The sequence below is a fragment of the Rhea pennata genome, chromosome 1 (assembly GCF_028389875.1).
Source record: "Rhea pennata isolate bPtePen1 chromosome 1, bPtePen1.pri, whole genome shotgun sequence".
NCBI lineage: Eukaryota > Metazoa > Chordata > Aves > Rheiformes > Rheidae > Rhea > Rhea pennata.
The window spans coordinates 163,316,508-163,340,579 of record NC_084663.1 but is presented as its reverse complement, the minus strand read 5'-3'; the positions used below and the strand labels follow the sequence as shown (position 1 = coordinate 163,340,579).

Genomic DNA, 24,072 nt, shown 5'->3' with positions numbered 1-24,072 from the left:
TATAAAATAATTTTTATTACTACCAAGCAGTATATTTTATAATGACTCATAAACAATTAAACTTGTAGTCAATTTAAATGGAAAAAGAATGCGATATTATTTGTTTATACTTGAACTACATAATACGTTTTCATTCCACAGGAGTGAACATACAATACAGAACTCTGTTCTTTGGAACTGTGAACATTGTATTCACAGTGTGTCCCACTAGTCAGAATGAGCTACAATACAGCTCAGACATGCACTGACTTTTTTTACAGCAGCAGCTGAGACAGAGTAGGCCATTTTTGTTTGTGAATTTAACTGAGCTATGCCTCTGAATAGAAGTGGTTGTTCCCCTCTTGGCCCTTGTTGGCTTGAAGTTAATTACTGGCATGGTGACATGTACAAATAGGCTGTGCCAGGCAATAATATCTTCAACTGCTAATGAATGAGCAGAAAAGTTTAGCTAGGTGCTTTTTTTTCAGGGTTTTACGTGGTATTAAACTGCCTTTTTACAAAATACAATTTTCCTTGAAATAACACTCTTCTCTTGTCTTCATAATGTCTGTGCTCTTCAGCCGACATTTTGTGGGTTTTTTCTATTTAACATTGTATGTTATGTGAGTTTTAAATTCTCTGCAATACATTTCAAATGGACAGTATTCAGCTGATCCATGTTGGAGTCAGGCACATTAAGATGTTTAAAGGCCTCAACTATAGAGAGCTATTTTCAGGTTATAACGCTTTATTGTGTACAATCAGAAAATGTGGTGTGGTTGGCAAACCCTACATTGGTTTTTGAATTTACTATGCTACCAGTATGCTTCAATCAATGAGAACCTCTGAGCCATGAACTTTTATTGATTTGTATTCTTCTGGGTAACGTAAGTGGCCTTCCTTAGGTCTTCCAATTTCACTATCACGATTTTTTTTTTCTGAAAACACAGCTGAAAAGAATGACAGGTTTATTTACGCAGTTATTTTGCTGTACAACTCTTCTAGAGCCTGAAAAAAAGGTAGATGATACAGTAGGAAAAGAAATGCTATGATAATCTTATCTTTGATTATAAGACCTTTGATTGGAACACCTTTGCAGTACTATCTTCTGAAAATCTGTACTGTCACTTTAACCTCTTCAGCCTTTTTTGAAATGTTTAATTTGTCATTCCTTCAATCGCAATGTAATGGTTTTTATAACTTTAAATGGAAGATGTGACAAAATAAAATTGTAGTCATACTACTACATTAATTTTATTTAAAGATATTAGAACAGGGAATTGCAGCTTGATAGATCAATCCTATTCAGTCATGCTAAAGACCACAGGAACCGTGGCTATCTACTTACAAACAACTTACTTCTCTGATGCATGGGATTAAGTGAAGCTATACGATATCCCATTCTCTAAACATACTTACAGTGTTGAAGTAACTGCTATGTAAAAAGTAAAATTTAACTGGAAAAAAAACATCTGGATTGTGTTTCTGAATCAGAACGATGGAAGTTTCTTCAAATAATTATTTGGTTCATGTTGAGAAGAAAAGAAGCTAATTGAATTTCTTCTTTTCTCATACGGATTGAGAAAGATCTCATAGCTACTGGAACTTAATTATTTTAGATATTTTCACTCCTGCAATCTGGCTGATAAGGAAATCTTGGAAGAGAAATGGAGCAAATTAGCTTCCACAGGGCTTTGCACTTCACAGGTTTGTCTGTGTATGTGTAACTACACTGCTTCAGACGCTCACACTTACTCATTTTAAAGAAAGCTGAGTATTTCAACATGAATAACTAGATGTATCCAGCAGGACCTGGTGAAGGTCGCAGAAAGTCTGTGACAGAGCAGGGAATTAAATCAAGCATTCCCTTAATTCCAGATCAGGTCTGTAATCCTGGACTGCCTTTGCCCCCAGATACCCAGTCAATCCCTGTCTCTGCCAGAGATTTGCTGCATCACAAATCTGCTAATAAATTTGGCTGTGCTCCACAAAAGGATTTATAAGCACATATAAGAAACTGTAATCATCAAAATACCTACCTTGGCACCGACAGCCATCAGAAAATTTAACTGGGATCCTGAAATTCTGCTTCTATACGTAGGCAAAATTATCTTAGGCAATTTCAGGCAGGCTGAGCAGCTAAGTGATTATGTCGTGTCAAATCCCGACAATGATCCTTAAATTATATTTTTCTTCTTACTAAATCCTCTAGGAGCCCTATCTGAAGGCGTGTTCTCAACACATCTATCAAACACTTTCTGGATGAGATCCACATCTACCATAATAGTAATAGTCACTTTTATTTTAAAAAATGGCGATAACTGCCTCTTGCCCTGTTAATTCCGTTCTCTAAAATAATTGCTGAATAGCTTAGCACTGTAATGAAAATCCCTTTTCTAGGCAAGAAATAAAAGTTATTGTATTTTTCCTGTGGTTTTCTGTGATGGTTTAAAATATCTTTAAGCAAAGTTTATTCTTGCTTTATTTTTGTTAGATGTTCTATACAACAGAAAAAAAGACCCAATTTACATTGAATTATTTACTGGATTCTAAGTGGTTTGCTGGAGCAAATTGTGACAGTCTGAAAATTACTTGCTAAAATATGTATGAAATAGTATATATACCTAAGCACTTATAGATATGTGTATCAACAAACAGATAAATAGCTTCTGTGGCTTAAACATTAACAAGCCTGAAGTGAATATAATAAAATTATAATTTTAAAAAATTTATAATTATAGATATGAAATGTAGACATGATAATACTGCAGGTAAGTATCTCTTTCTGTAGCTTTTGGATAAGAGAATTTTAAAATTTTCATTATTGAAGCCATGTATTTTCAAGTGTTTTAAATCAGTTTCAAGTACAAATTACAGTTGTTTTAGTTTTTGTTTGTTTGTTTGGCTTTTGAGTTCTTGTACACACCAGCCTTCTTTCCACTAATGCTAAAATTTATATTTTAGAGTTTATTTTAAAATAAAAATTTAAAATTCTGTATAATGTTAGAGTTCATCATAATGAAGAAAAAAAATCAATATTGTATATTTGTTTTCGTTATTATTTTGGCTAAATTGCTTACTTCTCATTTCTAATGGCTTCTAAAAGTATTTTTTAAGTGAAAACACAGTTCTACCTAGAAAAGATTTTATATCTATTTCTTCCTCTTTCAACCTCTTTCAAGGGAATATATAAGCACGAATATATCATTTACACATCTCTTTGCCTACCTAATAGGTAGAGCCTGCTCATAATCATAGTGCAATCTTCAGAAAAGCATGTGCATACAGAGCCAGTTCTTTTCAACCATACAGCTGATTCAGCAGAGGAAGTAATAGTTTGTCTAGATCTTAATTATGTGAAAGTATGTAGTAGCTATTAATGGAGTGGCATATGTGTACTGCTGGCATGAACTACAGAAGTTATACTGGCAGAAATTAAGGAAGAAATTAAAAATTCAAGAACCTAGGGCAGTCAGTTCATTGATATGTAAATTACATGATGCTGTGATGATTTTTTTTTCCCCTGCATAATATATGGTTGCATATTCTTTCCTCTCTTTAATCTTATTAGAGTAAGTCATCCTGATGGCCAGAAGTGGCTGGAAGTGCAACTCCTGTTCCAGCAGTAACGTCTGCCCTTTTTTTATTGTAACATGTGGCACTTGCATTTTCTTTAAAGTGATTAACATAAAGTTGCGTCTTCTCTGGCATTTGTGTTGTCCACCATTTTGCTCACAGCAGTACGGGGAATATATTTATTATGTCACAGGGGGAAGCCCCAAATGAGAAAAAGAGACTTCCCCCCACACACACACTTAGCCTTTTTAGGCTATATTTACTATTTACTAAAAGATGTTCATATATATAACATCATACAATCCCAAAATATGGCAATGTACCCACTGTAGAGGAAGATACCTGTTTGGAAAATACTGCTAAAGGTGTAACTATACTATCCTCTTTCCTAAATGAGTGCTTTGCACTGAAGAAATCTGTATACATGTAGGTCCCTGAAAACCTGTTAGGCACCATGCTAACTCAAAATACAGTGACCTTGATTTTCTGAATGTCTTATTTGGCCCTCTTTCATCTAAACTTAATTAAGAATCTTACCTGTCTCTCCAACTAGGGATGTGATCAATAGTCCTGCTTGCATTTTGTCAGATGTGTTTTTAAGAACATACATACTCTGAATATGTATGTCTTCACACCATGTGTATGTGTTGATGAATTTTTGTATATGCTAGATAGTGAAAATATCATAAGATATCACGAGATATCACAAGCTTCACTGTCCGAGGGAAGAGTAACAAAAAGGATTTTAGTATCTGCATGTATATTTGTATTTTAGTATCTCTCCTATTACAATAGATGCATATTTTTGTTCAGTACTTTTTGTGGGATTATTTATTTAAGTAGGTTTTTGTGTGTGGGGGGGTTCGTTTGTTTTTTTTTTTTTTTTTTTTTTTTTTTGCCTACTAAATATTAGGCAGTTGATTGGCATCAGCTTATGTAATTTTGTTGTAAACATAAGGAGCTCTACTCAACTGTTTGGTGAAAATCTAAAAACCAGAAGTGTTGTAATTAGTGAGAAATAAATACAGTTGATTGTTTATCATGTTCTTCTATGCCATTTTTGAGTGAGTTGTGGCAGAAGTAGCTCATAATATTTTATACTCAGATAAATTTTGTACTTTTTCAAAATTCCTTTATCTCAGGTTAGTTTTGTTCTTGTTTAAAAACAAGTATAAGAAAGAACACAATTTGGAGGCACATATTTTAGGATTTTTATTTTTCCTTCTCTGCTGTAAGGAGAAAAGAACTTGTGTCATTTATTCCCACTACCCAGACATATATACTGTCAAATCAACAGCAAAGAGCAAAACTGCCATTTTCTATGTTACCCAAGTGTCAACATCAATAGAAGTAATATTGATGAAGTTTTTGGCTGATTCAGATTAGTTTAGCTGGAACTGAGAACTTTTGCTGGATTCATCATTTTATTAGTCAGTCTAAAATTATTGCAGGAAATCATGAGTTCCTTACTTCAGAAATCAAAAGTCATGAGTTAACATTTTTCTGTTTACTGGTTGTTTAAACTGGTATCTTCCATCAAAGAACAACACACAGCAACAGAAAAAAATCTCTTCAGTCATGTTATTTATGCTTATACTCAACATCTTGTTTTCTCTTTTAATGTGGTTTGACAAAATGGCATGATGCTAATAAATACAATTTTTAAGAACATCCCCTATCATATTTTATGTACTGCAGTTTTTTTCATTTTCCAAACGTTTGTGAACCATATTGTTATTGCATTAGAGAATTACATTCTCCTTAATTAAACAGGCCACTCAATATTTTTTGTCAGATCTATATAAAATTTTGTCTAATCTCTTTACATCATTATTTCAACTTAACTAAATGGCTTATCCAAATACCAGCTTGCAAAATAGTCCAGAAATCAGGTCTACACATTTTAATAGCAAGCATTTTTGTCTTTGTACCTTATCCCCAGTAAACACGCCCAGTCCCTCTGAGTGAAAAAGCTGTATGTGTAATTCTTATACCTCTACCAAATAGACCCTTTTGAGTTTCGTAGATCTCACAGGAACTTATTTTTTCCTTCTTGGATTTCTGTAAAGCTAAAAGTCTTATTATGTCAAAACAAAACTCTCTTGATTTACACCGTATTTATTCAAACATTAGCCACAGAAGTTTTTGGAAAGTTTGCCCTTCGACACCTGGCTATGCCGATTAGCTCATCGTTCTATGAAGTGCTGGGAATCTGCTTTTTGGCAAGTTACAGCATATCTTCCTGGTCTTTCGCTGGCAAGCCTATGCTCATTTTACTTGTACTCAGAGCTGGCTAAAAACCAGCCAGCTTCAATCCGAAAGCTGTGTGTCTCTGTTAGCATGGTACTGTACTCTCATTAGGATTACTATATTAGCTTGAACTCACAACCTTTGGATTAGAGTTGGCTGGTAACAATCCAACTTTGCACAGGCAAAAGAGGTGCAAAAGACCCAGAGTGTAATATTAAAAATAAGTGAAGTTCACATATGGAATTTACACAGGCATTAAAAACCCAAATCCAAGGATTAAATTTATGCCTCTTTGCCTCATATTGTTATGAGCATGACCTTTATTTAGTTAAGTAAGTAAAAATCAACTACCCATTAAATATAGATGTTAAAAACAGCTGAATACAGTCATGTTAATATTAGTTTACAACTATGGCTAAATATGTTTTGTTTCCCAACTATAGTTCAGGGATTTATAACATCATCTTTTAGTTGAATAAGACACAATGCTTCTAGTGTGCCATTTGATATATCCCAGAGTATCTAAGACAAGGGAGATTTGTACGATTCCGAAGCAGCAGCTGTTGACCAGGTGTGATACCTGATGGCATCTCAAACAGCATTAGACAACCATGTTTAGACAATTCAATCAAGTCATTAATCAGTACAATTAGTGATGTTTACAAAGTGATTCAGCTGATAAAATGTAGTTTTCTGCTTTTTAGACTCCACTGACAGTGTCACTAGATCTGCAGGATGTGATTCATTTCCCCAACAATATGATACTGGAGATATGCACAGGCCACCACATATGGCACTGGAGCTACAGAGTACTTGGATGTGCCTGAAGCAGTAACTGGAAGATATTATACATATCTAAATCTGGGTGTCTTCAGGGCTGACTCTACTTAAATATTTTAAAATTGCAATCTAATCATTATATTAGCAAACAATGCTTAGTTCATACAGATATTTTATATTACAAGTTCTATTTTCAGTGCAAATTCTTTGGTCCTAGTTCAAAGGGGTAACTAAATGGATTATTTGGGAACATTTTGGATTAACTTGAAATGAACTAATTTCTTTGGCTCTCCGCTGTACATTATGTCAGCTCACCTTCAGGCACTTCATTGTAAGAGTATGGAGTAAAGGTTCAGTTCAGACGTGTAAGTGTGTATGACACAGCATCTGCAGAGTATTAAAGTAAGGTGATATCTTCTAGAAGTCAAATGTCTGCCCAGGTGTGGCACAGGAGCCAGGAGAGATCTGTGGCCATCTGGAGTGGCATTTCGAAGCCAGGTGGGATGTCTGCAGCATTTCGAATGACATGAGTTGCTTATCTTTAGGCAAGTGAATGAAGCCTCTGATTTCTTAATCTGAGGTGGATATCAAATCTCCTATTATAGTCAGGGGAGATGTCACCTATAGATTTATTTATCTCTAACCTAAGCTCTAGAAAGCTGTTTCTCTCATCCTAATGTAGACCCCTCCATTTGGCCAGCTGAATAGTACTCTAGACTTGATTGTCTATATTGGTAAGAGCTACATGGCCTGCATGGGGTGGATGTTGCTTGAGGAGCCTAAATATCAGTGCCACTCCACAGGAGCTATGTGCCACTGTGGACACGCTGAGTATTCTGCCTTCATATGTCATGCCAGAAGGGTGCAGATATCCTTTAGCTCCTCTGCCAGATCTGAAATGTGTCCTGTCTATCTAAGTTATCCAAACTTTGAAATAACACTAGGGACTTATGCGTGAGGATTTGGACTGTACACTAGATGTTCCCCTACTCACCCTAAGTCAGTCTGAATTGTCTGTATAGTTGAGGAAGAGAAATGACACTTCTAGATATGGTCGACCTCTTTCTAAATAAAGAAATGCCTCTTCCTATCTTTTGGTTACAAAAGAAGGCCAAGCAATTAGCTCAAGTATAGTTAAGTTAAAAGATCTACAGGCTGTTCAGAAAGAAGTTAGCTGTTTAGATGCTGGTCGAATGGGTAACCAAGATTATGACTGAATGACCATGCTATTTACAAGCTAAACTTGTGAGTCCAAACTTTGAAGAGACTCTGTAATTAATAGTCTCCCATGACTTTTTATTTTCCATAGATCTCAGTGTAGGCTATAATAGTGTAAGGCAACACAGGTGTCGGAAACCATTCCAGAGGCAATTAAAAACTAATAAATAACCACAGATTAGAGAAATGCAAGCAGAAGTCCACCATCAGCGGTCAAGAAGAAAGGTTTATGCTAATAAGCACTTCCTTATCACAGGTTTCTCCAGTCAGTCCCTCAATAAACAAACTTTTCAAAATACACTTCTCAAAGACAAATATAGTCAATCTGACCTTGCCATGCCATCAGTTTCCATCTTTCCAGATATTTACTCAGATATGACAGATCTCCTTCACATACAAAGGTTGTGGTGACCCTTAACAAACTGAAAAAAAGATAAAAATATCATGCCAAATATGAAGTATAAATTATACTCATTAAGCTGATTTCATCCTTGTCAGGAGGAAACCAACAAAGAAAAATTAATATATATTTGACATATTATATACATGAAATACTCCTGTAATTTATTACATAACTTGACCTAGTTAAAATGTATTTAGAAATTGTGCCAGAAATTGCAGCCAAGAAACATTGTTAAAATCTTGATTCATGGTTTTTATTTTCTCAGGAATTAATTACATTACCTTCAGGTTAAAAATGAAAAAGAAATGACAAGGTTCCTTGAAGACAGAAAAAAGAAAGCTTGGAGACCCATTTATTAATGATAGATTCTGTTTTCATTTACAAAAATAAAGTCAGATCCAAGTGAAAAAGTAAATTTACTGTAGCTATAACAGAGAACAAAATCTTGACCCTATATCTAACTTTTATTGAGGGTTCAGTTTTATCTGAATGTTTGATAAATATTTAAAATAATTCATTTTTTTTTAAAAAAAAAAGTTTCTGTTGAGGTTCATGTTTCTGTCATCTTATATGAATCTAAAAATTACAATGGCACTTTTTTCTCTAGAGAAAAAATTTACATTTGATTAAGATGCACTAACAAATGGTAGTTTTAATCCTATTTATTTATTTATTTGTTTATTCAATAGTCTAATGATGCATAAAAACGGTAATTGTGGTCCAAATATTAGGTAACACTATCAGAACTGAGAAGTTTGGCTTCAATTCTTTGCTTCTTTGCGTTTTTCACTATCTACAAGGAGAGAGCCATCTTTGAACAGACTCATTGAAAGATCTGGGCCTTAAATTGAATATACCTTTGAATAAGGAGCACAAAATTGGGTCTTGATTGTGTCAGAAAATATGGATTGCATTAATACTAATTTCTGTGAGAGCTACAATCTTAAAAATTATCCATTGTTGTTTGGTTGCTCACATCCATTCTGAAAACAAAGTATCAGAATCGAAGATCTGAATAATGAATATTCCTGAGATGTGTCCTGAATACTTTGACCATAGCTGTTCTTTTTGTGAAATATTCGTTGTGTTTCTTCTATATCGATTGAAAAGCTAGTGCAAGAAATATATCCTAATGATCACTCAAAATTAGTTAGGAAGTGGTCAAAAAGGTCAAAATAATAAACCACATTACTATAATTCTTATGATATGGGGTACAGCAGATTTTTGCCTTGTTGTCTTCCACTACAGTAGCTATGCGTTCAGATGGAATTGCTGCTTATAAGCCTCATAGCAGTATCTGTTGCAGACCTATGACTATACAAGACTGCAAGCAAAAAATCACGGATGGCACTCCACAACTTCTCCAAAACCTATTCCAGTGCTTCACAGTACTTGTTACAATGGGTCCCTAGCAGCTCATGTTGGTGTTGGAATCAGCAGAATCAATGGAATCAGATCTCACGCTAAAAGGAGGATGCTCATGAAAAAGACCTTATTTCTTCATTTATGTACATATATTTTTAAATGGTCTGAATACTGTTGTTTCAACAGGCATTTTACTAGCAAAGAAAAAGGAAAGGGAAAAAAAAGAGTAGGAAAAGGAAAAGGAAAAAAAGAAAAATATAAATGAAATGGAGGAAACCTCAAAGTCCGAATATGGCCTTCAGACTGTGGAAATAAGAGCATATTATCCTACAACAGTTCTAGCCCTCAGAGAGAGGAAAAAAATTCTTAGTGGCACTGCATCGAAAGAGGAAAGCATATCAACAGATGGATCAGTATCAGACAGAAAAAAGGACATCCAAATTAGAAGAATAAGCTTGGAAACAACAACTAAACTAAAGTAACCTAAAAAAAAAAAAAAAAAAAAAAGGAAAGAAAAAGAGCGCTACTTTATTTCCTTCTCATGTGCTGTGACTGCAGTGTGGCTCCTGTCTGAAAAGCCTATATTGGTGCAGATGTACAAGTGGGTAGTGAGCCGAAGTCAGGAGAGAGAAAAAGAAATGACAGATAAACCATCAGTCTGCAGAGGCTATCGAAGAATAAGAAGCTACCAGAAAAATAAGCAAGAGTACATTTACACCATCAAGTAAAAGATATCTAGGCAGCAAACTCAAGCACTCTCCCCTTTTCATTCTCATTGGTCATTTGTTAGCTTTATTTTGAACCATTCAATGCTAGGCACAGTTTGTGACAAAATTTACTCCAGGAAGTATTCCCAAAAGATAATATGTCAGTAAATCTCGCTGTGTCCACACTGCACACCCCTCCAGAATTATCTCAGGAGGCATCACATCTTTAAATGCCTCCATATCCCCTCATGGTCCATCCCAGTGCATACCCTCAGTTTCATGCCATAAAAACACGTCTGTGGCAGGTTACCACTTCTCTCTCACAGTATTTCCAACTTATTTTAAAAATCATAGAAAATAATAACTATACTTGAGGACCACAGGACATTAACAGGGCAAAATGAGACTCCAGGATCAAGTTCAGTGTGATGTGGACCTAGCCAACCTGCTCTAGAGAAAGTCCTTAGCACTTTGGTCACAAATCCAATAAGTGCCATTGTGCTTGTGACCATCAATCGGTCCTGACCTTCTTTTATTTAGCAAGAATAGACAGCCAGCTAAACTCCTGAAGGAGTCAGAAGAAATGTCCTTTGAGTATGAGAAAAGGCTAAAAGGCTAGTTTTCTTAGACTCTTTCAACCAAAAGGAAAATGTTACATTTTGGGAAAGAACAATGCTGATACAATTTTCAGAAAAGAGCAAAAATCTGATCTCGGAAGTGAAAGCCTTCCAAGTACTTTCAGGTCTGCAGGTAGGAATTTGGGCAACAAGATTGGATTTTTCCTCAGTTACTGAACTGAAAATAAGACAAGATTGCTATCATGAATTTTGGTTGTCTGTGGAGTTACAAGTGTTACCATGGTATTTAAACAATATGAGAAAATATCTCATGGGAGGATTTCAAGGCTATACCAGTAAGACTGGTAAATATTCATGCACTGAAAGAAAAACCAGGTGGCCTGAAATAAACAAAAAAACCACCCTATTTCCAAGGATGAAATACAGAACACACTCATGAGAAGGAATGAGGAGAATATGCTTCTAAAAAGGTGGAGATAGCCACATGGGACAAATAAACAAAAGACTGAACAGAACTAGCAATTATAATTCAGATCTCTATGGAGCATATTCAAAAGTATCAAAAATAAGTAATAACCAGAACCTTTGGGAGCTTTTTGAGGAAGAAATGTAGAATTCAAGGCTACGTTTTTTTCTGAGGGACATGTTTTCTTTATGAAGCAGTTTTGAAGTCCCAGTGTATGAGAATGAATCAGAAATGAGACTTTTTTATTCCATATTTACATTCTGAAAATTATTACATCAATATTATGAAGTTTTCTGAGAAGCTATTAGTCACTCTGAAAGTTATTCAGAAGATTTATTTACAGTCAATGCTTTGCATACAAGTAGAAAGTATTCACTGTTAACTTATTTTCTTGGAAAAATATTAATAGGCTTGAGACAGGGACCATTTTACTAACATGCACATAGATATTTTCCAAAGAATATGCACTCTGCAGTTTTGAGAACAAGCTTGAGATTAAGGGATTCCAGTGGTTCTGAAAAGAAATCCATTTTTAATATGATTTTTTTAGTGAATTTGTTCTAATTCACTGTATGCAGTAACTATAAAGTTATATCCTCAGGATATAGACAAAGCAAGCTGCAATGTATTAGGGATACTTCTGGGTTCTGAGATTTTTCATCGTGTTTATATAGCACTTGCTATTAGTCTCTATTGCTACCAGGGAAACTGTTCTCAACTTAGATGGACTGAATCAAGCTTCCTATCTGCTGTGCTGGAGGACATAGAGTAGGTTTTCACAACATAAAGGAAAACTAGATAATGTAATGAGAATTTAAGACTTATGCTTGACATTGAGCTTCAGGTGTTTGAATATTTGGTTAACCCACAGCCAAAGATACTGTTCTTACTTCATCCCCAAGGTCTGACCCACTTAATAGCCAACTTTGAAGGCATACTGGAGAGCTGACACTATAATTTTCTCCTCTCTGTGACCCGTCTACCAAGATCTTCATGCACCTAAGATCTTCATGCACCTAAGATATTATTCATAATCGATTTGTTGTTAGCAATAAATAGATATATAGATGTGAACAAAAGTTGCCTGATGAAGTAGTTTTCTGTAGAAAATAGATGATATGACATTAACTAAACATTCACAGGATCCTATATTTAAAGTCTTACTTATAAATTCCTCTTTACTAAAACTGATTGTGCTGGCTATTGTGAGCCCCTTTCTTATACTACTCTTTCTTCACCGAATTTGTAGAAGAAGTTAGGCTGTGGCTTTCCTGACATTGGCCAGTGGCCTAAAAGTTATGGTTGAAATACCATTGCAACACTTTTATGGTGTTATGGACCTAGTTTCCAGTTAATTGGTCAGCGTTAAACCAGGAATATGTATAGACATAAGGGAAACTATGGGAAACTGTGCTTTCTTAAGTCCTATGATATTGAACTATGTCTTTTTCTCTCAGTGACAGCCTTTTCATTATCAAAATGGTTTTAAAATCCAGCCGTTGTTCCTAAACATTTTGATGATTTTGTTAGGATCTATGCTACTGGACAGAAATAGTGAAATCTAATGGTTGTAGATCATAACAAAAATGTTTGCATGTCTGTACATATATATACTCATATATACATATACATATATATATATATATATACACCCAGAAAGAGAGAGAGAGAGTAGAATTATATACTTTTGCAACACGAAATACATTAAATATTTTCAGACATGTAATACTTGCTGCAGGGTGCTTTTCCCTGAAGCAAGAATTGTTTTGGCAACACTTTGACCCTATTTTCTTCTCTTCTCTTGACAGCTTTTCCCATAGGGAAGATGGACTGTTTGACTTACATTATCTTTGAACCCCTTGTTACTTACTTGACATTAATTTCTATAACCAAGGCAATATCACAAGTGAAGTTAAAAATGAAATCTCTGAGAACAGCATTGCCTAGATTGATTCTCTCTTTAGACTGCATACTAAGCAGTCACACAGAGCTTCACTGCAGACATTTCCAAACTTACAACCAACAATAGACTTCCTCTCCTTTTGATCCTAAAGGATGAAGGTGGAACCTTTCTTTTATTGGGAAGAGTTTTAGCTTCCAGCAGTCCATTATAATCTTTATAAATTGCTCGTAAGTGTTCTCCTTCAATTTGTCAGTATCTACCAAATACTTCCATAAGTGAAATACTTTGAGCTTCGTTTGGAACAAAAAGAAAGATAAACTTGTTATTAGCTACACTGTTTTCTAGCACATATTGAACTGCACGTTCAAAAAAAAAAAAAAAAAAAAAACCCAAAATTCAAAGTTCTTTGACATCCAACTGCTGCTGCCCAGGTATAACAGTTTCCACTGTGATAATAGCTAGATGCATCACAATATTTAGCTTGTCTTTTCACAGTGCCTTCTGTGATGCAGGCATGTAGCAGTTATTATGACTTGATAAACAGACAACAGAAAGAGAGAGTAATGGGCTTGTTGCAGTGAACTCACGGCTTGAATGCAAGTCCCCCAAGACTAATACAATTTCCTTTCAGTTTAGTAATTTAAAAGTTTGGTTTTGTGTCTAGCCGAGTTGTCTGGGCACTGTCATTAGTCAGTGAAGATGGAGAGTCATCATTTCATCCTGCAGTAGGTGCTCAATTTCTCTCAAGAGGCTCTTGTTTCTCTGAGTTGACTGTAAGAGAAACTTAGGCAATAGCCTCCTTATTTTCAGACAGCTAAAGATAGGTCAGAAGAATCCCAGTGATAATCATTTTATCATCTTTTTTCTCCTGTAAGGGGGTATTCTTAGGGGAAAGCTGAGTCATATTTGTATAAAGTCTATATTTAGTTAAACTTTGAGGGAGCAGGAAGAGGAGGGTGAAACTGAATCACTATCACATTTTCATTGTAATATTGTCACAGCAGAGTAAACGAAAGAAAAATTAATGAGGTTAATGTGACTTTCAGATTGAACCATTGTTTTTATTAGGAGTCGGAGATACTATCTTCTCTGCTGTTCTGTACAAATTTTTTTTACTACTGCTGTCCACTGAACTTTTATCCACTAAAAAGAAAATGCATTCAACTACAACAACTCACATCTAAAAGAAAATAATAACTTACTGTACTGAGTGAAATATATAGAAAAAGACACAAAAAGAGGAGGCTATGAAGAAAAGGAAAACAAAAAGGTATATTAAAGCTCTTAAGCCTCCCTATAATCCTTATCTTTAAAGAATGTACTATTGGCTGTGGAAGCATTTTTATTCATACATATTTTGGTAATGTCTACAAACGGCAAAGAATGAGTTATTCTTTTTAAGAAACATGAAGAGATATACAATATACACATGTCCAAAACCAGTGTATCCTGTTGGGTGGAAGTGTAGTAGGAAACATTCAAAGACTCTCAGATGTGTCTTTATCCCTTCTTATGTCCCCTGTACTGTGATGCACTGTGTGCGTAGTCACTGCATCATTCCCATTCTGAGAAAATATAATCTAAAAGTATGTTTTCCCCATGCGTGTCTAATAAAATTTGAGATAAAAGATACAAGCCTTAATAGGTCAGTTCAACTACCTCTGTACCGACTCCACACACAACCCTTCAGACTCCTCTAGACACTTCAGCTGATGATTACTCTGCTGTGAGAGGCTTCTGAATCAGAGCTCTTCATACATATGCCACTATCCTTGAGAACAACCTTGTTTAAAGTGCCTATTCTTTGTGCTCAGTTCTGAAACACTTTAAAAATTAACTACCATGCCTATCAGGAAGGGTGGAAAGTGTCAAAAGTTAAGGCAACCATATTTATGATTGGTATAAGGCTAGTTAAGGATCAGTGCAGAGTAAACAGTTGCATAACTGTAATTGATAAAATATGCTAAAAAGTGTGCTTAATTTCCCATAAAGGTTAAGTAGTACTAGCAGTAGCACTGGAATTTTACTGTAATGCTCTTCTCCTGTTGTTTGCTAGAGTACAGACTGCTGCAGAGCTTCTGACCCATAACTCTATATTTGTTCTTCACATGTGCTACCTACTGTGCTCTGCAAAGTGGCAATGCAGCTCTTGTTACGCAAAAGCAATCTGGGAAGGTGTGGTGAATAACAAACCAGAAAACAGTTACAGGTTGGTATCTGAACAAATTTGTGCTTGCTTGCTGAGAAAACTCTTTTTCAGCAAAATGCCTGATACTCTCTGTAGAAAAATAAAAGTGACCCAAACTGTGTAATGATATAGCAGGGGACTAATTTTCCTGCCATGCATATGTACATGAAGTCAACATGCTTACACAGGGGTAAAACTGGTTTAAATAATACAAGAATTATACCTAGTATCTCCTGAAGATAATGTTACATTCTGTGGGGGTTTAAAGTATTGAAAGCAGATATGGTTCAGAAGATTTTTTTTTTTTTTTTTTTTTTTGTAAAAAACTAAATCTAGAGAATTAATATTAAGCACATAGGACTCATAAAGCATTTTAGACCAAAAATATCATGTGCTGGATATGTGACATCAGCTCCCAATTTGCAGTATCTTTTTTCATGTAAACTTAAATAAACTAGTCTGACACAATGAATCTAATGCCAAAGGGATGGATAGATGGGCCACTTATGAATTAATTAATGTATTTATTATTAATCCATCGATCTTTTGCTAACTCTGAGTGTTACCAAAAGGGTCAGTAAAAAGCAGCTTCACCACTACAGGGAATTTCACAACTGAGAATAAATAGGAACAGGTCTGTGAAATGGCTCAGTCAGTGCATTTGTATTTCATACTTGTATTACACAGCAACTTAGGCCGATTCCTTCATTTGACCTTTATTTGCAGAATGAACTTCTTTTCTTTTGTGGGTAATGATATTCAAGTTTATTATTTGCTTGATAGTCCTTCACCATAACTTACCTGTCATTTTGTGCTAATTTTCATAAATTACCTCAGAAAACACAAACCACTCAATAACAAAGAATGGATTGTGAGAGTGCACCTTTGACATGTGATTTGCAGTGCGGTGGTTCCCGCACAGCTGCGAGACGAGTATTGACCATGTCAGCATTGTGTCAGGTACCAATCCCCAAACTATCAAGTAAATTCCAAGTCTATAGAGGATACCTTGGATTATACCTTGAAGTGTCATGCTGGAGAAAACGTGAAATGTAAGACTACTGCCTCCAAGGTTTGGTGTCCTAAATAGTTCCAGAGAGATAGAGAGAGAGAGAGAGACTTCGGCCAATTTCAAGCAGAAATATTTTAGTGTCCAATAAAAGAAGCAGATTTCTCTGTTTGAAACTAATTAGGCTTGACAGCTTTGTATTTTCAAGTTGTTTGTGTTGTTTCCAAGATAATTCCTTTTGTTTTGCCAGCTATCCCCAATAAACATTTACGTGCTTGTTTATGATAACTAATATCTCTCCTTTCATTGCTCCATTAAATAGAAGTACAGTAGAATTATTAGGGCTGTAAGAAGATTTCAAGAATACTGCAAGAAGAAGGAAATGTTGTTGTCCTTAGTTATCTAGATTTAGTGCACTTGTATTTGTCTGTGGTTTAGTTATTTTCTAATGTAATAAGAATTTATTTTCTCAATTTTAAACATGTGACTTACCCAAGGCACCTAGTTTAAATGAAATATCTGTCTCAGAGCTCACCTTCAGTTCTGTTCTCTTCAGTGGAGCTTGCAATTGCTAGAGCACATTTATTTGTTAAGGAGCACTGCAGATTGATAGCAGTTCCCTCTCGGATGCCTTTTCTCTTGCCTCTGTGGAGAACTGGGAGATCGTTGGAGGGAGGCAGTTTCCCATTTTCCTAAGGTGATTTTGGGTGCTTGACAAACTCTGTTTTCTTAGTTTATGTCTTTGTTTGGCAGAATATTGCTGATATTTGCCATTTTATCTTGTTCCTTACAGAGTTCTTTTTGCATCACATATAAAGAATTTAAGAACATAATACTGAGAAATGTAGATCTAGATAACTAATAAATTATTGTAGTCATTAATTGACATGATGATTATTTTTCATGGTATCTTTTCAGTGAGAATCCTTCCAGTTACTGGACTTTTGAAACAATTTTGAAACAGTAATAATAAAAAAAATCCCTGTATAATCCTAACATTAAACAGGTACTGTTTTTACAATTGAAAATAACAGCAGCTATAATGAAATATATTTAAGCTTTCAAAGTATTTTAGCAGAATTATTCAAGAATTCTTTGAATTAATGTGGACTGCTTTATTCAGATGATGTCCAAGAAAAGGAGGAAGGAAAATCATCAGCAAAAGTTTCTATTTTTAAAACATTTTATATAAACTTAGTTTCAAATAGAGTATCTTAATGAGTTATGCAGATCCTGTCAAATTTGGTATATTTGAAAACTGTCACAACTGTGATATTGCATCAATGTAAAGTGTGAGCAGAATTTATTTATTGTGCTAAAAGAGAGCCTCAAAACATGAGTTTTCAGTGTGTGGAATATATTATCCTGATGAAGAAAATTTAGCTTTTGTAGTTTCTGCTTTAACAGGAGTTGCAAGGTCTTTGTGAGAAGGATGCAGTTTATCTAACTTAGGCACACATCTTGCACTGAATTTCAGGTGCCTACTAAAGCAAGCCTTTTAAACATGTTCCATACATAGTGACTGAAGAAAAACTAATGCTTTTGGAATTCTCCAAGTGGAGACCAGTCTGCCTAGCGAGGCCTTCAGGCACATTTATTTATGTCTGTTAGCACTTATTATTGACTATTAGGAATTTATTTTCAGAGACTGCAACTAAGCATCCAAATTATGATGAACTGGCTTCTAATCACCAAAAATCTCTGAGGTTTTTGGTGACTGAGATCCGGTATGCTATTTATTTATTTATTTATTTTCTGAGCTTTTAGAAGAACAGCTCTAGGATCAGAACAGAAAGGAAATTATTGATGTGACTGTTCTCATTCAATGTGAAATACTAAGGCATAGATTACACTTGGAAATTCAGTAAGAGATACACTGGGCTAGATTACACTTGGAAATTCATTAAGAGATATATTCTGAAAGAATCTGCAAGAGTTTATTATATACACTAGTGAAGTTTTCCTTATTCCAGTATCAAATAAACAAGTTGAAATACCTGTTTGAAAAAGAGTATTTCAAACACACAACACTTAGTTTTCAAGTGTAGACAAGCTTTTAGGCTGACCTGCATTCTTTCCTTTAACAAGGCAGTTATCGTGACTGAAAGAAAAATGCATAGATACTTTTTATTAGATACATTTTAGCCCAAAAGATTAGAAGAAAATATTTCTTGTGTAAATTAAAACAAGATAATTTTTAGTAAGTTGTTTTCTGTACTTAATATCTTAATATTTTCCATAAATTTAAGGGGTGTATGCAATCTTTTCTTTAAATATCTGACAAATTTCAAATCTAAAAAGAATTGCTCATTCAAAAATGCAAAGCCTTTTTTTATTTTAAAAATGAAAAAGTATTTGAAATGTTTATTTCTGTGCTAAATGCGTTAGAAATAGTACAATTACTCTGATAACTAAGTGTAAAATATTTTTGAAATTTAGATTTTTTTCTGATGTTTACTTTGTAATAGTATCTACTCCTATGGATCTTAGCCTATACACTAAACAAAACTAGCCAACAACTTTGTCCAGGTGCCAAGTGTTTTTGATGATCACAACACCTCTTTGATTTGTTCAGCTTGTCAGTTAAAATTTTCCCCTCTAAACACCCTTGCTCATTTGTTACTGCACATATTTCCTTTGTAACAATATTCAGGTAATTGTTAGTTTCTCTGTTAACAATTATTTGGAATTTTAAAGTGTCCAGCAGTAATGAAGTTACTAGCAACAGCAAGTGTAAAACAGCAATTATAAAACAAACAACTTTGAAATAAAGTAAAATGAAGTAGGTACACTGCTATCATACCATTCTTTAGTACAGTGCAATTATATACAAACAGGTATTTGCTTGTATCTTGTGAGTGCAGTCTAAGCTGTGAAATAATTCAGAACTCAAATTGAGAAGCTGAACAAAACGAGTCCCTTAGCAATGCTTGTACATGAACGCCTAGTTTTCCAAACTAGAATATAAAAACAAAAAAATCCAATTCATGAAGGAGCATGTTGCAAAAGTTGTATCTTGGTCACTGTATGAGTGCCAGTAAAAGAGACAAAATAAGAGCAATACAATATTTTACCATGAGGACAAATATAGTAAATACATTATTTTTAAAAGTGCATTGCTTGATCTCTTGCATATTATATTCTCTCTGACTGGAATTTTCATAAGAATTCACAAGAGAGAAACAACTAATTCCAAATAGTTTCACTAGGATTTCAGTGCTTGCCCAATTTCTTCTCCTGCTTGATTTTTCATAAAAGGTAGTGCCAAACGGTCAGCTGATGAAAAGCATTGCTTCATTTACATTTAATTAATTCCAAATGCAGAAAATAAAGTCAAGGGAGAGACTTCTCCATTGTCAGCAGATAAGGATTTAATATTTGATGGCTGCTTGTTGTCATGGAGATGACTGTAATGCTATCAATTAAGATTTCACTTTGAGATGAAATATTAAAAATGGAAGTGAGAATCCTACTGCCACCAAATGACCCTCAAAACCCCTGTTCCTCAAGCAGTGTCTCTGTTCAGTTATGGAAGCTATGAGCAACCTGAATCTTCTACAGCAGTGACTTCTTACACATGAACATATCAGATGTAGGGCAATGTAACCCAGTGATTGAGCCCTTCAAAACCACAGCAGTTGTCTCGAAACATTGATCCTATAACAGGGAGCACTGAGCAACTTAACATAGCTATACCTGAGCAGCTTTTGATAAGGTCAGCCAGGCCAAGCATTGTCGAAGCCCAAGAAGGTGGCGGTAGACGTGTCAACTGCTAGAGAGACATCAGGATGAGGGGAACAGCTGAAATTTCTTAGGTGCAGAACACCACCACTTTTCTCAGGAAAGGCTTGACTGCCAAGATATTTGGTACTGTGCTGGAGATTAGCAGTGATAACACACCTTTTGCTACCTTAATGTCTCACTTGGAGTCACTTGGAATGTGTTCTAAATATCTAAAAGAAGCTAGTCATCATTTCTTCCACGCAGTGGAGGAAGCAGCAAGTTTGAATTCTTCAGTTGAATCCTCAGGTCTTCTTTTGCTGGACTTACTTGCTTGATGTCCTTTTGACCATACTCAGGGAACCTAAGAACATTAAAGGCAGAGCTACCCTGTCTGTCATTCAGTTCTTTTTGTTCAGTATCATCAGGAAGAATGCAGTTCTCATCTGCTTCTTTGTACAGTGTTTCAAGCTTAGATGTATAAAAATGAATTTTATTATTATAAACTGTTCTTAAACTGAACTTCTGCCAGTAAGTGGAAGAACTGACTATCTTAACTGATAACTACATTTTTGACTGCAGATTCCAGGAGTATGAGCACATGCAGAAACATAGTTTTCTGGAAAGATAGATAGGTACAGCCCAAGTTCTCCTACAGTCTAATTAAGAGAAATTTCAAGTCTTTGTTGGCTTTGAGCTTTGTTACTTTCATTAAAAGAAATTATTTTCACTAAAAAATAAAATAGAAAACCATGGAGTTTGGTGGTATGCAGTTCCCTGCAAACATCATTGATGGCACACTGTCTTCCTCTTGGTGAAGCTGAACTCTTGTACAACCAGGACTGTACTTGTACAACCAGCTCTGTGGAGAAGGGCCTGGGAGTCCTGGTGACCACACGGCAGCAATGTGTCCTTGTAGCCAAGAAGGGTATCTTAGTGTGCATTAGGAAGAACGTAGCCAGAAGGTCAAGAGAGGTTATCCCCTCCCCTCCCCTCCCCCCCACTCAGTGCTGAGGAGGCCACATCTGGAATACTGGGTCCAGTTCTGGGCTTCCCTGTACAAGAGAGAGATGGAGCTACTGGGGAGAGTCCAGTGTACGGCTAAGAAGATGATTAGGGCACTGGAGCATCTGCCCTGTGAGGAACAGCTGTGAGAGCTGGACCTGTTTAGCCTAGAGAAGAGAAGACTGAGAAGGGATCTTATCAATTTCTACAAATACCTTAAGGGAGAGTGTCAAAAGGATACGGCCAGACTATTTTCTGTGGTGCCCAGCGACAGGACAAGTGGTATGCAAGCAATGGGCACAAACTGAAGCACAAGAAGTTCCACCTGAATTTGAGAAAAAACTCCTTTGCTGTGAGAGTGACAGAGCACTGGCTCAGCTTACCCAGAAAGGTTGTGGAGTCTCCTTCTCTGGAAATATTCAAAATCTACCTGGACGTGATCCTGTGCAATGTGTTCTAGGTGACCTTTCTTGAGCAGGGGCATTAGACTAGATGGTCCCCAGAGGTCCCTACCTACCTCAACCCTTCTATGATTCTGTAAACATGGAAGACATAGAATAGAACAATTAGAAAAAGAACATGAGTACTAGACCCTCATTCAGATTCTATAAAGCCTTGTCAACATAATGAGACACCCCTGAATTTCAAAGACTGTGGTTCCCAACTTTTGGAACTGCCTAGACAATATTTTTCTTTTTTTAGATAGGCCCTATAGGTTTGTCCTGTAGGTTTGAATTCTGTCAAACCTACAGACCATCAACATGACCATTCAAACATCATTTCCTCCAAGCTCAAGAGTGGTGCATCCCTATGAGTAAGAAATGCAGCAAGAGGGACAGGAGACCTGCATGGGTGAGCAAGGAGCTCTTGGCCAAATTCAGACAGAAGAAGAAAATACACAGACTGTGGAAGATGGAACAGGCTACTTAGGAGAATTACAGGAATGCAGTCAGAGTAGGTAGGGATGCTGCGAGGAAGGCTAAGGCCCAGTTGGAACTGAGTCTGGGAAGGGATGTCAAGGACAACAGGAAGGGCTTCTTCAAATACATCAGCAGCAAGAGGAGGACTAGGGAAAATGTGGGCCCACTACTGAATGGGGCGGAAGCCCTGGTGACAAGGGGTACAGGGAAGGCAGAATTACTGAATGCCTTCTTTGCCTCAGTCTTCACTGCTAAGGGCAGCCCCCAAGAATCCCAGAGCCTGGACGTGAGGGAGAAATTCTGGAGAAGGGAAGACTTTCCTTTGGTTGAGGAGGAAAGGATTAGAGACCTTCTGGGCAGGCTAGACATCCACAAATCCATGGGCCCGGATGGGATGCACCCACAGGTACTGAGGGAGCTGGCGGATGTTTTTGCCAGGCTGCTCTCCATCATCTTTGAAAGGTCCTGGAGAACTGGAGAGGTGCCTGAGGACTGGAAGAAAGCCAATGTCACTCCAGTCTTCAAGAAGGGCAAGAAGGAAGACCCAGGCAACTGTAGGCCAGTCAGCCTCACCTCCATCCCTGGTAAAGGTGATGGGACAGCTCATTCTGGATGTCACCTCCAGACATATGGAGGAGAAGAAGGTGATCAGGAGTAGCGAGCATGGATTCACCAAGGGGAAATCCTGCTTAACCGATCTGATAGCCTTCTATGATGGAATGAGTGGCTGGGTAGATGAGGGGAGAGCAGTGGACGTTGTGTTCCTTGACTTCAGCAAGGCTTTTGACACTGTCTCCCATAACATCCTCCTAGAGAAGCTCTGGAAGTGTGGGTTAGACAACTGGACAGTGAGGTGGATTGAGAGCTGGCTGAAAGGCAGAGCTCAGAGGGTCGTCATCAGTGGCATGGAGTCTAGTTGGAGGCCTTCCTCCTAGGTTTTCTTTGGTCTTTTCCTTCTTTTTCTTTTTTTTTCTTTCTTTTTCTTCTTTTTTTTTTTTTTTTTTTTTTTTTAGGACACTGAAGTATGTATTTACTTTATGTCAGATTCTTAGAAACCAGTGCATCTTAACCATATCCTCCCTCCCTTTACTGATATCTCTGCTTTCAGTCTCCAGTGAATTATTGCACTCTCTGAATGTCCCTAAGACTCAGATAAGTCTAAAAGGTGTGTGCCCTCATTTTACTTGTAAAATGTCATAGCAGCTGGGCTATGCTGTGCTGCTGTGACCAAGAAGCTGTGTTACTCTGGCTCTGCAACCAAGTTAGAAAGCCCAGCTCTTTGCTTCAGTGCTTAACTTCAGGTTGTAATCAAACGAAACAAGCAACAAATCAATTAAACAAACCAAAAAAAAAAAAAAAAAAAAGGGGACACAGTTTAGGAAAAGGAGTTCAGAATCCCAGAAGGAGTACCTGGGATTGGATGTTCAAGATATCCCCACTGATGGTGAATAATGGGCTATCGGCACTGCATGTCTAGGTCATGCCAGTCTTGTACCCATTTTCACCAACTATCAAAACTATTGACTCTCCAAACTCGGACACTCAAATACTTAGAAAGCTCAGTCAGCACACGTTCCTAACAGGTCCAGCTCTAAGCAGTTCCCTGGGCAACAAGTACACCTTTGTGATTGCTTTTCTAAAGTATTTCTTCTTTCTATGTAGAAGGATTGCTCAGGAAGTCCAAGTATTTAGAAGGATTTTTCTTCTAGGGCCAGCCAGACTGTTTCTTGACTTTGCAAGGTCTAGGTATGCAGTCCAGGCTCTTGTGCTTGATACTTTGCAAGTTTTAAGAAGGATTCTATGTCTGGATTTAATATAGCTTGAGTATCTCCCCTTCTACGGGTAAAGAAAGGGCAGTTCTAAAGCTGGAAATCTGTCTTTGAGATAGTCAGTCACTGGCTTTTTCGATAGATAATATTGTCTGTTACTATTAAATGTTCAAAGACACGCATATTCAACAGCAACAAAATGATTCTTTGTCTTTATTTTTTTCCTAAAATATTT

At 36.3% G+C, this 24,072-nt stretch overlaps 1 protein-coding gene across 1 annotated transcript in view; it reads left to right on the top strand.

Moving 5' to 3' along the window:
• Window positions 1-24,072, top strand: part of GPC5 (glypican 5) — a 702,481-nt gene that overhangs the window by 223,813 nt on the left and 454,596 nt on the right. The window lies entirely within an intron of this gene.